The sequence below is a fragment of the Portunus trituberculatus genome, chromosome 44 (genome assembly GCF_017591435.1).
Source record: "Portunus trituberculatus isolate SZX2019 chromosome 44, ASM1759143v1, whole genome shotgun sequence".
NCBI classification, from domain to species: Eukaryota; Metazoa; Arthropoda; class Malacostraca; order Decapoda; family Portunidae; genus Portunus; species Portunus trituberculatus.
Genome location: NC_059298.1, coordinates 14934074 through 14945504, shown reverse-complemented (window position 1 = coordinate 14945504; position 11431 = coordinate 14934074). Strand labels below are relative to the sequence as shown.

The 11431-nt window shown below is 40.8% G+C and overlaps 1 long non-coding RNA gene across 1 annotated transcript; it reads left to right on the top strand.

The window, feature by feature from the left end:
- Positions 1 to 3068: 3068 nt before the first annotated feature.
- LOC123519035 lies at positions 3069 to 4884 on the top strand. The gene is made up of 4 exons (XR_006678964.1): positions 3069 to 3123; positions 4086 to 4152; positions 4315 to 4466; positions 4829 to 4884. It is a non-coding gene; the product is annotated as an uncharacterized LOC123519035 (long non-coding RNA).
- Positions 4885 to 11431: the final 6547 nt, after the last annotated feature.

The window sequence follows — 11431 nt, the reverse complement described above, 5'->3', positions numbered from 1 at the left end:
CTGTGCAGGACCTCGTACACAGAGTACACGGGCGCATCGCTGCGTCTACCGGGTCGAGATGCATCGTGTACCGTACTGTTACCCCACTTCCGCAATCCACGGTGTGTATAGTGATAAATGCGTAATAATGTACTGAAGGTGTGAAGTGACGTGTGGTGGTGGTGGTGGTGGAAGTGGTGGTATTTATATGCTTGTGTGAAGATAGATAGATAAGCGGGTAATTTGATAGGTTGATAGATATGTAAATGGACAGTTCGATAAATAAACATAGATGGATAGGCAGGCAGAGAGAAAAGTGAATGAATTCGTATATAATTAACATGATAGATGTGTATGTAGATAGAAAAATGTCTATATTCCTCTACTTAGTATCCTGTCACCCTGGTTTATTGTCAGAAATACTCGTATATCAGGCGGTAGAAATAGAGAGAATTAATATAGTCTGCCTTTTAAGCACCATGTTTATTGCCTCGCTGGAGTTGCCAACACTCGCTGCACAAGATAAAATTTAATATTTCCTGCTTTGACAAATAACAAAAGCTGGACACGATAACGAAGAGAAAGATGTCACAATAACCAATAAATCGACATGTGGTATTTGTATATGTATAGTGTCTCATTGATAAGAGATTTAGTAACAGATAGTTATCATAAACATATGTACATGCGTTCTGTCTTCACAGACAACCTTAAGTTCCGGCAGTAGTCTTCTAGCGGTGGTGGTGACAACAATGGTGCCTATACTGACCCTTGCACACCCACAGCCCACACCCAACACACACACACACACACACACACGTAAACTGAAGTGTTGCTATATTACCGACAATTTTCAAGGCACCAAGCACCAAGCAAGAGCACCAAGAGGCAATCAGTTTGAGAAACCGTGAAAGCCTTCACCACACTGCCTAATCTTCGTCTATTAAAGGTATTTATAAGGCTATTCACGTAATGTTAGGGTTTCTTTACATATGAGAGTGAAAACAGTACGCAAATATTTTAAAGTAATGGTATAAGGACCTTAAAAAGAGCAAAACGTCTGTATTACCCTCTCATATTTGTTTCCTTCACTTACCCTAGGCCAAACATGTGTCACAAGGTAGCTACCAGTCTACTATTTCATATCCCATGGTCAAAATTTCTCTCTGTGGCTTAATTTTGGTTTGGTGAGATGATAAAGGCTATATATGGATCTCCCGCCGCCGGTGTTGCCTCCAGGCCGCTTCCCCCCCTTCCGGTCCCCAAGCCAACACCCTACACCCGCCCTCACCCACCCGTCACCAGCTAGTTGGGTCAAATACTTTTTTTCGAATATTTCCTGACGGTAATATTACGCTTCCATGGTATGTTTTTATGGTTTCTATAAATGTTTCGTTGTGTTTGAAGTGTGTTCCGCGCCTGTGATGGGTAAATATGTGGCGTTTAGTGGTGTTTTATGGCGTATGTTAAAGGCTTTTTAACCGTCAAAATTTCTCACTTGGAATTTTGAGCTTTTTCATTTCAAGGTATAACTGAGCCATTGTGGTGTCAAAAAGTCGGTTGTACTCTTTTAAGCGTGAAATCAATCTATTGAGTAAAATACGTGGACTCTGAAATGGTTTTTGGTGCTGTTGTTAAAAGCTCTTATTTTTCTTTATTCTATTTGCTCACGTTTCTGCTTCTCGGTCTAACACGCTGTAGAAGACCCTAAAAGATAGGTCAGACTCCCTGAAATGTGATAAAATACACGGCAAGTGAAAATGGCTTGACTTTTTAGGACGTTTAAAGAGATTTATGGGTTAAAATGTTTTTGTACTTTTAACATACTTAATTTATACCTTTTTTGAAAAACCAGTTAAGCTGGAGATATTTTGATATTTTGAAAATTAGTTTAAGTATTTATCGCGTCATAAAATAACAAGCATTTGGCCGTGGCTTTGTTTTTTCTAAAAGTCATTTTTGAAATGAAATTATTTACGTAATTTAGCCGAGTCACTCCCGTTCCCGTTCTCTCTGATGACCACAGCCCACCCAGGTAGTGACTCGCCATAGCCCCAGGCTGGCGCCACTTTTCCAAATCCACAGTTCGTCGATATTTTGCCTAATATCTAGTGATTTCTACGTGTTTTCGTAGGTTTCTAGGTTCAGGTTTGTAGATAATTGTAGCAGAAAGAGGAAGAAACTTGAAATAAAGAAGAATAAAGAGGAAGAGAGGAAAAAGGGAGGAGGAAGAGGAGCAGCAGCAAAGCCATAATACATAAGTCACCCTCCATTTCCTGAATATTTTGTCTAATATCTAGTGTTTTAATGTGTTTCTAGGCTCAGACTTGTGGATAGAAGGAGTAAGAGGAAGACGAAGGAGTAACAATGGAGAGAAATGAAGAAAAAATGAGAAATAAAGGTGGAATAGGAGAAGAAGCCAAGGTGTAATATTTAGGTAAGTGTCCCTTTTAATCCTAACGTTCTTTCTAATGAATACTGTTGGTTTTGGGATAGATTTGGATTATTTTAAGCTAGTTCATTAGTGTTGCACGCTGTTTGGAGTGTTATAAGTATGCTTTGGGGTTCATTTCGTTTGTTTTCAGTATATGTTAGATCTTTTAGGTATATATTACGTATTTTGAGAGAGTGAATTAAGGTGTGTGTGAGTATTAGCATGTTTGAGTGTGGTTTGGGAGAACTTTGAGGGGTTGGTTGGTGTTATGAGTGAGGTTTGAGTTTATTATGAGTTTTATAAGTGGTGGGGGGGTGTTAGTTGTGTTTTGGGTGTGTGTGGGGGTTATTTCAGTAAATATTGGGTGTTTCTAGTGGGTTTGGAGGTATTTTAACCTGTTCTGTGTTTTCTTAGTGCATTTCGGATATTATTGAGTTTTTTAAGAGGGTTTGGGTTTTTCAGTATGTTTTGAGGCTCTCAACAGGCTAGCTCAGTGTCAGTGGGCTCTTATAACAAGTGTCCTTCATCATTGATAACCCTCTTCGTTCCCAGGTGACGACAGGCAGAATGAGGTGGACGTGGCGGAGGCTGTGGGCGGTCAATTCAAGGCGCAGATTACCTACACTTTGCACCACGCTGACTGCCCGCCGCTGTTCACTAAAGTCGGGCAAGCCTGTATCTCTGTGTTCTGCCCTGGATATAGGAGTAAAGTAAGTTGTGGTTTTTGTTGTTGTTCTTGTTTTTCTGTTAAGATTTGTTTGGTTCTCTCTCTCTCTCTCTCTCTCTCTCTCTCTCTCTCTCTCTCTCTCTCTCTCTCTCTCTCTCTCTCTCTCTCTCTCTCTCTTCTTCTTCTTCTTCTTCTTCTTCTTCTTCTTCTTCTTCTTCTTCTTCTTCTTGTGTGTGTGTGTGTGTGTGTGTGTGTGTGTGTGTGTGTGTGTTTGTGTGTTTGTGTAGGGATGATATTGGTAACTTGGGTGTCTGTAATGTGTTTTGGGTGAGCTTTTTATATTTTGAGGTGTTGCAGGTTGTTTTGGGTTAGTTTTGAGTGATTTAAGTTGTTTGTGTGTGTGTCAGTTGTGTATGGTGTGTTTTGTGGTGTGGTGTCAGTATTGGTGCATACTGTGTGCTTGTAGTGAATTGTAAGTGCGTTTATTGGTACTATGAGGTTTTTTATGTTGGCAGTATCCAAGGAGATTTGACAAAGCTAGGTTCAATGATTTCAAATTGTTGACCAATATAACAGGTTCGGCAGTGTTCCAAATTGATATGGACAGTAAACTGAACAATGGTTTTGGTATTTTGTAGGCACGATCGATAATTTGGAAGTGATCATTGAGTGGGTAGGTTTGTGTGTGGGTGGGGTTAATTCACAGTACATAACCCGGAGAACATTAAGATGAAAATAATAACAAGTATTTAATGTGATCCGCAATATACATAGAGGTGGATGAAATTGAGCAACCTTGCTTATTGTAGGGAACATTAATGAGAATCTTTCACTGTCTGTGTGGGAGTGTAAATTTTGTTGTTTGTCGGTTACTTGTATTTCAAGGAAACACCAACATTTCACTCACAGAGTGCAATAGTGGCAGAGTTACTGACGACCCCCGCACGTAAGAGCAACAACAATCAGTCAGTCAGTCAGTTACTCACTCAGTCAGTTCTCCCACAGTGCTGGCAGTGGCATCCCGAAGCAGCGCATGTGGGACGGCATCAATGATTGCTGCAGTAACAGAGAGGTGAGGATAAGGCCTTGCTTTTGTCAGTATCTCACACAAGGCTTAACTCATGCCTTGAACTCCTTTGTTTTATATAAAAGTTGCAGATTTTCTTACATTGTATACAGTACAATACAAAATCACAACTTGACAGTACTGAAGCAAATGCCTTTCTTGTGGCAGGATGAGTTTTTGCAGCTGTGTGGCATTGAGGAGTGCCGGGAGAAGAATGTAGGGTGTGTGTGAGTCTATTTACATCAACACTCGAGAGTCACACTACTGCCAGTGCCGGCCATGCAGGGTACAGACTCGTGTCAGAAAGTTGAATTGTGAAGGTGAGGCCCCCCTAAACTGTAAATGTCACTCTACGGTCTATCTTCTTAAACTTGTCAGTCCTTCACCTCTTCATTTAGCAGCAGCCTAAAGAAGTTAGTGTGGTATTCAAGGGTACTTTTGTTATTGTTGGCATACTTCAACATGCATTTTGTCTCACGGGTATTACTAGGATCAGCGATTTACGGATAGGTTGTTCTTTATGATTAAGTATAATTTCATCTTGCCATATGCATTTGTCATGAGTACTGATATAATTTTTGTAGTTTTCCTCAACGTATTGTTGAATATGTGTTCCTGGAATGCGTGTAAAGTTAAGTTGTAATAAATCTGTGTTTCTGAGAGTGTAATTCTCCACCGTAAGACGTTGACGAGTGCGTGGAGTCGCCCAGATCCCATCCCCTCAGCAGTGTTCGATCCGCCCAGCAGCAGCAAGTGTCATGAGAAGGCGGTCATTGAAGTGTCAAGTCCCCAAGCTGGCATGGTGGTAGGTGTTGTGCTGGGCTCCCTTGGTGTTCTTTGCCTAGCTGTTGGGGTAAGTCAAATATTTTTTCACTTCTTTATACTGTGGGGTCTTGCTCTGGATGTGTTGTGGCTGTGCTGTGGCATAGATGGCGTAATTAAGCAGTGGGTGAGATTCTTCCAAACTTTAAACAATTCTAAATTGTTCTTGACACACTGAGAATATTCCATTACTGTAAAGTTTGGTGACTCATACTTCATACTTTTATTTTTTTTATCTCACCTGCAACATTTTCAGTGTACAGATATTTGTCGGGTTCCTGAAGATGCGTCGAGGTGTTATCATCCACGCAAGCTTCCTCAACCCAGCCAGCGTACCACAAGACAACAGGCATTCAGGAGGACGGGAGGAGAAGAGCGAGCGGCTGCATGCACTATTGAACGGGACGGCATTACATTCTTCCCACAGTTGTATGACTACACTGAAACAAGCCCAGAATAAAGTGTTGAATGACCATGATGTGAGTATTGTGGTTTGCACATTACACTTTTATCTCCACGTGTCTCATTTTAAAAGGTTTTGTACTTTCTTGTTATTTATTTATTTTTTTCAGGACTTATTAATGTTGACGCCATTTCAATGTTGTTACATCTCTTGTTCCAGGATTCAGCACTACTAACGCCAAAGAAGTGAGGGAAGTGTTTGGAGTGAGCGTGCATAACAGACACCAGACTGCTACTGCCGGTGTAGCTAAAGAAACAAGAGGAGGCGGAGGAGGAGGAGGAGGAAGAAGAGGAGGAACAAGAGGGTGATTCTTGGAGACGTACCAATGAAGTTCTGAAAGTTGGCCACAAATCTTCATTACTGGTGTAGTGTATTTCATTGACCATTTGTAGATTGGGTGGATAAATCTGTAGATTTTGTAGACAATTATAGATGTGAAGTGGGTAAGGTTTTTTGCCATGTAGAAAACCGTGATATGTAGAAGTTGTGATAGAAGCAATGTGAATATACCGTGTACATATGCATAGAGAATTTAAAAGAGGAGAGTGTAGACCAAGAGAGGAAAGTAACCTCTTTTAGAGATTTCGGTTAAAGTTTTGCTGTAGCGTTAGACATATCAAAGGCTTTTGATAGTCTGGCATAAAGCTTTGATTTTCAAACTGCCCTCCTACGGCTTCTCTACTTTTCTCTGCATCTTTTTCTTAAGTTTCCTTTCTGACTGTTCTATTGCTGTTGTGGTAGGCGGCCACTGTTCTCCTAAATTTATTAATAATGGAGTTCCTCAGGGTTCTGTCTTGTCACCCTCTCTCTTTCTATTATTCATTAATTAACCAAACTTGTTGTCCTATCTACTCGTACGCTGATGATACCACCCTACATCTTTCCACGTCCTTTCAGAGACGAGCAACCCGTCAGGAAGTCAACTGATCACACAGGGACGTCAAAGAACGCCTGACTTCCGATCTTTCTAAGATTTCCGATTGGGGCAGAGAAAATCTAGTAATTTGCAATGCCTCAAAAACTCGATTCCTCCATCTATCAATTCGACACAACCTTTCAGACAGGTATCCCCTTCTTCTTCAGTGACACTCAACTGTCTCCCTCTTCCACAATGAATATCCTTGGTCTGTCCTTTACTCATAATCTTAACTGGAAACTTCACATCTCATCTCTTGCTAAAACAGCTTCTTTGAAGTTACGCGTTCTGAGGCATAAAAAAAAAAAAAACTCGGGACACGAGTCCTTTGCTCATCATTCATCATTCCTGTCACCTATCATGATCGTTTATGCCTTAAGGAGCAAATGACCAACGTGTTCACTCCATGCTAGAATTCACCATGTATGGAGAAACACTTAGTGAATGAAGATAACGTTCCTTGTTAGGAGACGCCATCTTCTTAGTGAGGGAGTGTAGCGAGCATGCTGGCTAGTCACACGTCACCAGCTGTGCGTCGCGGTGTGTCTTGCTGTAAAGCCATGACAGTAAATTAGTACCAAGTAGTATGTAGTTGTTAAGGGTGGTAGTAGTAGTAGTAGTAGTAGTGTATGTCACTCACACTATTGCAAGGTGTGTTCAAGTGTGAAGGTGAGGCCTCCCTGAACTGTCAATGTCACTCTACGGTCTGTCTTCTTAAACTTGTCAGTCCTTCACCTCTTCATTTAGCAGCAGCCTAAAGAAGTTAGTGTGGTATTTTGTTATTGTTGGCATACATGAACATGCATTTGGTCTCACAAGTATTACTAAGATCAGTGATTTACGGATAGGTTGTTCTTTATGATTAAGTATAATTTAATCTTGCCATATGTATTTGTCATGAGTATTGATATAATTTTTGTAGTTTTCCTCAACGTATTGTTGAATATGTGGTGGGTGTTGTGCTGGGCTCCCCTGGGGTTCTTTGCCTAGCTGTTGTGGTAAGTCAAATAGTTTTTCACTCCTTTATGCTCTGGGGTCTTGCTGTGTATGCCTTTTTGCTGTGTTGTTCTCTGGCTAAGATCTCGTAATTAAGATGTGCATGTGATTCCTCCAAAATTTAAAGTTCTCAAATCATTCTTGACACATTGAAAATATTCCAATACTGTATAGTTAGTCGACTCATACCTAAAGGATTTTTATTTATCTTTTTTTCTCACCTGCAACATTTTGACTCTAAAGATGTTTGTCAAGTTGTTGAAGATTCGTCGACGTGTTATCATTGTACCACACGGGCTGGGATTTTCATTGAAGGAAAACTCTCTTCCAAGTCAATTTTACATATATTTCAAATATAGTAAAGTACATTCGAACAAAAAACGATGAAAGTGACGCGGCACTCTGAACCAACAACAGAGAAACACGAGAGGTACCCTTAACACTCTCTCCTCACTTGAATACACCACTTAACTCCACATAATGACACCCTCGATTATATTACCACGTAACTCCGCTGCCCTGATCACATTACCCACCTGATCAGAGACCCTCGCTCAACATGACGCGTCCACACCCCACCAATGTCCGAGTAGAGAGTGCCACTCTCTTCACCGAGATCGCGTCCTTTCCTGCCTCCAACTCAAATCTACTGCCCGCGTGTCAATTCACACAATGTTAAATACCCTGCCTTCCTTACTCTATTTCTCCTTATACATGTTGTAGTACACTTCATGCTAACACTAATATTTCTACCATGCACAACATTCCAAAATCCCTACTCATAAAGTTCCTCCGCTCGTATTAATTATGGGCTTGGTACTGCAGTTTTCCTCCTTAGGCCTACAGAGCCACCCATGCAAACCCGATCCACCTTGGCTCTCCTTAACATACCATACTTATCGTTACATCATCCACAATCCCTTCCCCAACCTTGTGTACCACAAGACAACAGGCATTGAGGAGGACGCCATTTCAATATTATTCCATTTCTTGTTCCAGGATTCAGTTCTACTAACGCCAAAGAAGTGAGGCAAGTTTTTGGAGTGAGCGTGCATGACATACAATAGACACCAGACTGCTACTACTGCCGGTGTTGCCAAAGGAACAAGAGGAGAAAAAAAAGGAAGGGGGTGATTCTTGGAGACGTACCAATGAAGTTCTGAAGGTTGGCCACAGATCTTCATCACTGGTGTAGTGTATTTCATTGACCATTTGTAGATTGGGTGGATAAATTTGTAGAATTTGTAGACAGTTGTAGATATGTAGCGGGTAAGGTTTTTTGCAATGCCATATCTATAGCAGCAGAAAACAGTAATATTTAGAAGTTATGGATAGGATTGTAATAGGAGTGTACAGTGTATATATGTATATAGTATTTAAGAAAGGAGAGTGTAGACTAAGAGAAGAAGGTAACCTCTTGGGTCACGATTCCTCTGCTCATCACTCATCCTTGCTGTCACCCATCATGATCGTTTATGGCTTAAGGATCAAATGACCAACGTGTTCACTCCATGCTGGAATTCACCATGCATGGAGAAACATTTAGTGAATGAAGATACGGTTCCTTGTTAGGAGACGCCATCTTCTTAGTGAGGGAGTGTATTGAGCATGCTGGCTAGTCACACATCAACGGCTAGCTGTGCGTCGCGGAGGATGATGACACGTTGTGTCTTTCTGCCAGGCCATGGCAGTAAATTAGTACCAAGTAGTAGTTGTTAAGGGTAGTAGTAGTAGTAGTAGTAGTAGTAGTGGAGTGCTTCTCACTCACAGTATTGCAAGGTGTGATGTAGACGTGGCTGTGTCTGTAGTGATCACAACAACCTGTTCCTTCTTGTATGTCTCGAAGAAAGATCATTAAGTGTCTTTTTTTGTTTTCTGTTGTGAAGCACAAAGGTATTGTTACGCGTTTCCCAAGATGATGTTTTGTGAGTCTTTCAATGCAATACTTAATTTAAGTGTCTGGCCAATGTCTTGTAACGTGGTGCAGTTGTTGTTACTTGTATTTATTTTTTATACCTATTGATATGACGATACCTTGTGAATGATACTCCTATATATTTCTAATGGCAACACAATATCTCTTGATATAATAAAATGCATAATGTATCGACTTGTTTTCCTATCAGTTGAAAGAGATGCAAAACAATATCTGGTTTGCAAGTGAAGCGAAATTAGTCAACAATTTGTTGAATGGCACCACAGCGTCTGAGGTGATATGGTGCCACAATATAGTTGCATGGAAATATTCGTAGTAATGTGTAAACTGACACACTCCCGTCCATGATGGCGAAGGTGGTTAGGTGTGGGTGTTGGCGGTGCTAGTGGAGATATTTACATGCTTGTGTGTATATAGATAGATAGATAAGTTGGTAATTTGATAGGTTCATTCATAGGGAAATGGACAACATTTCGATGGTGTATACACTGCTTCAACAATAAACTTATCAATCAATCAATTAATTATCAATCGGATTTAAAAGGCGAGTGATGAGAGGGTGGCGAGCGAGGCTCTTGAGACGAGTTTGCTCTGCGTCACTGGGAGGGATAAACGGTCCTTATTAGAGTCAACGGGGCCTTATACTGATTAGCCTATGTGTAAGTCAAGTCACTTACTTCGTCTAGGAACATTTGTAGCATGTACAACAATGATTTAGCGACCTTTTAGCGGCTTTTCAAGGTGGATCTGGTGAGTTAGAATATTTCCATTTGGCAACTGCCCACCACCACCTCCACCAACACAATCAGTGACCAGACGTCTATTTCATCACCAGACACGAGACCTGGGAACACGGTGACCGCCCCGCTTGCCCCACCTAGTCCACCAGCTCCACCTGCTCAGTAAAAGGGTGAGTGTATTAATAGAGTGGAGGGCAGGAACATGATGGGACGGTAATGGGGCAGATAATTGACTAGAAAGCTGTATAATAATGCATTGAAGGGGTGACGTGACGTGTGGGAGTGAGTGTATGTGAAAGGTAGTTATTAATGGTGCCACAGTGTCATTAGTGATGGGACGGTGATGGGACAGTGACGGGATGGACAGGCTGTACTAGGAAGGTTTCACATGTGGACAATTAGCTGGTGGAGGGTAGTTAAGGTAGTTAATTATGCGTATGGTAGTTATAATGCGTGGGGAGGGTGATTGTGTACTGTAGGTGTTATTACACGTCCACACCGTCGAGCTTTTCTTGGCAAGCTGTGTGTGTGTGTGTGTGTGTGTGTGTGTGTGCCATTACCACCACCACCACCATCAGTTCCTCTCTCCACCATGGACACAAACATGTCTTGAAGGAAGGTTAGTCCTCCGCCCAGAGTTACCTCAGCTGGCTGGCTGGCCACCCCGCGGGACGAGACGAGCGGTGGAGTGGCAGAGGTCAGAGTTGTGGGTGTACTACTGTATATGAATATTGTTTGTGTTTAAATTAAAGGGGGTACACACATTTCCACGTATCGTATCATCGTTACATAGCAGTGTTGACGAGGCAGCGCTGCACCGTTGCGCGTCAAAATATGATACGCAACGGGTTCGATCCGCCATTTGTCGGTCTTTCGGCGTCACCTCAAAGGAATAATACACAACTCACCAACCCTCCTATGTGTGTGTGTGTGTGTGTGTGTACAGCCACGTGGATGGACGGTCAACTAATAATTATTTTTTTTAGTATTAAGTCGGACTTTTGCATTCGACTATTTAGACGTTCAAGTATTGAGTCTCCACTGTATATATATATATATATATATATATATATATATATATATATATATATATATATATATATATATATACAGGTAACTCTTGATTTATGCGTGTTTAATTTACGCATTTTTGTTAATATGCGACCAAAAATATATTACAATTAATTAAATTTGCGCGATCTGTTTGCTTATACACGATTTGGACCACATCCTCCTATTATCTATTGTTTCTTACGAGAATTACAAGTTTGTTTTACACGAATTTTGAAATACGCGATGCCTCTTGGAACACATATATTGTGTAAAATGAGAGTTACCTATATATATATATATATATATATATATATATATATATATATATATATATATATATATATATATATATATATATA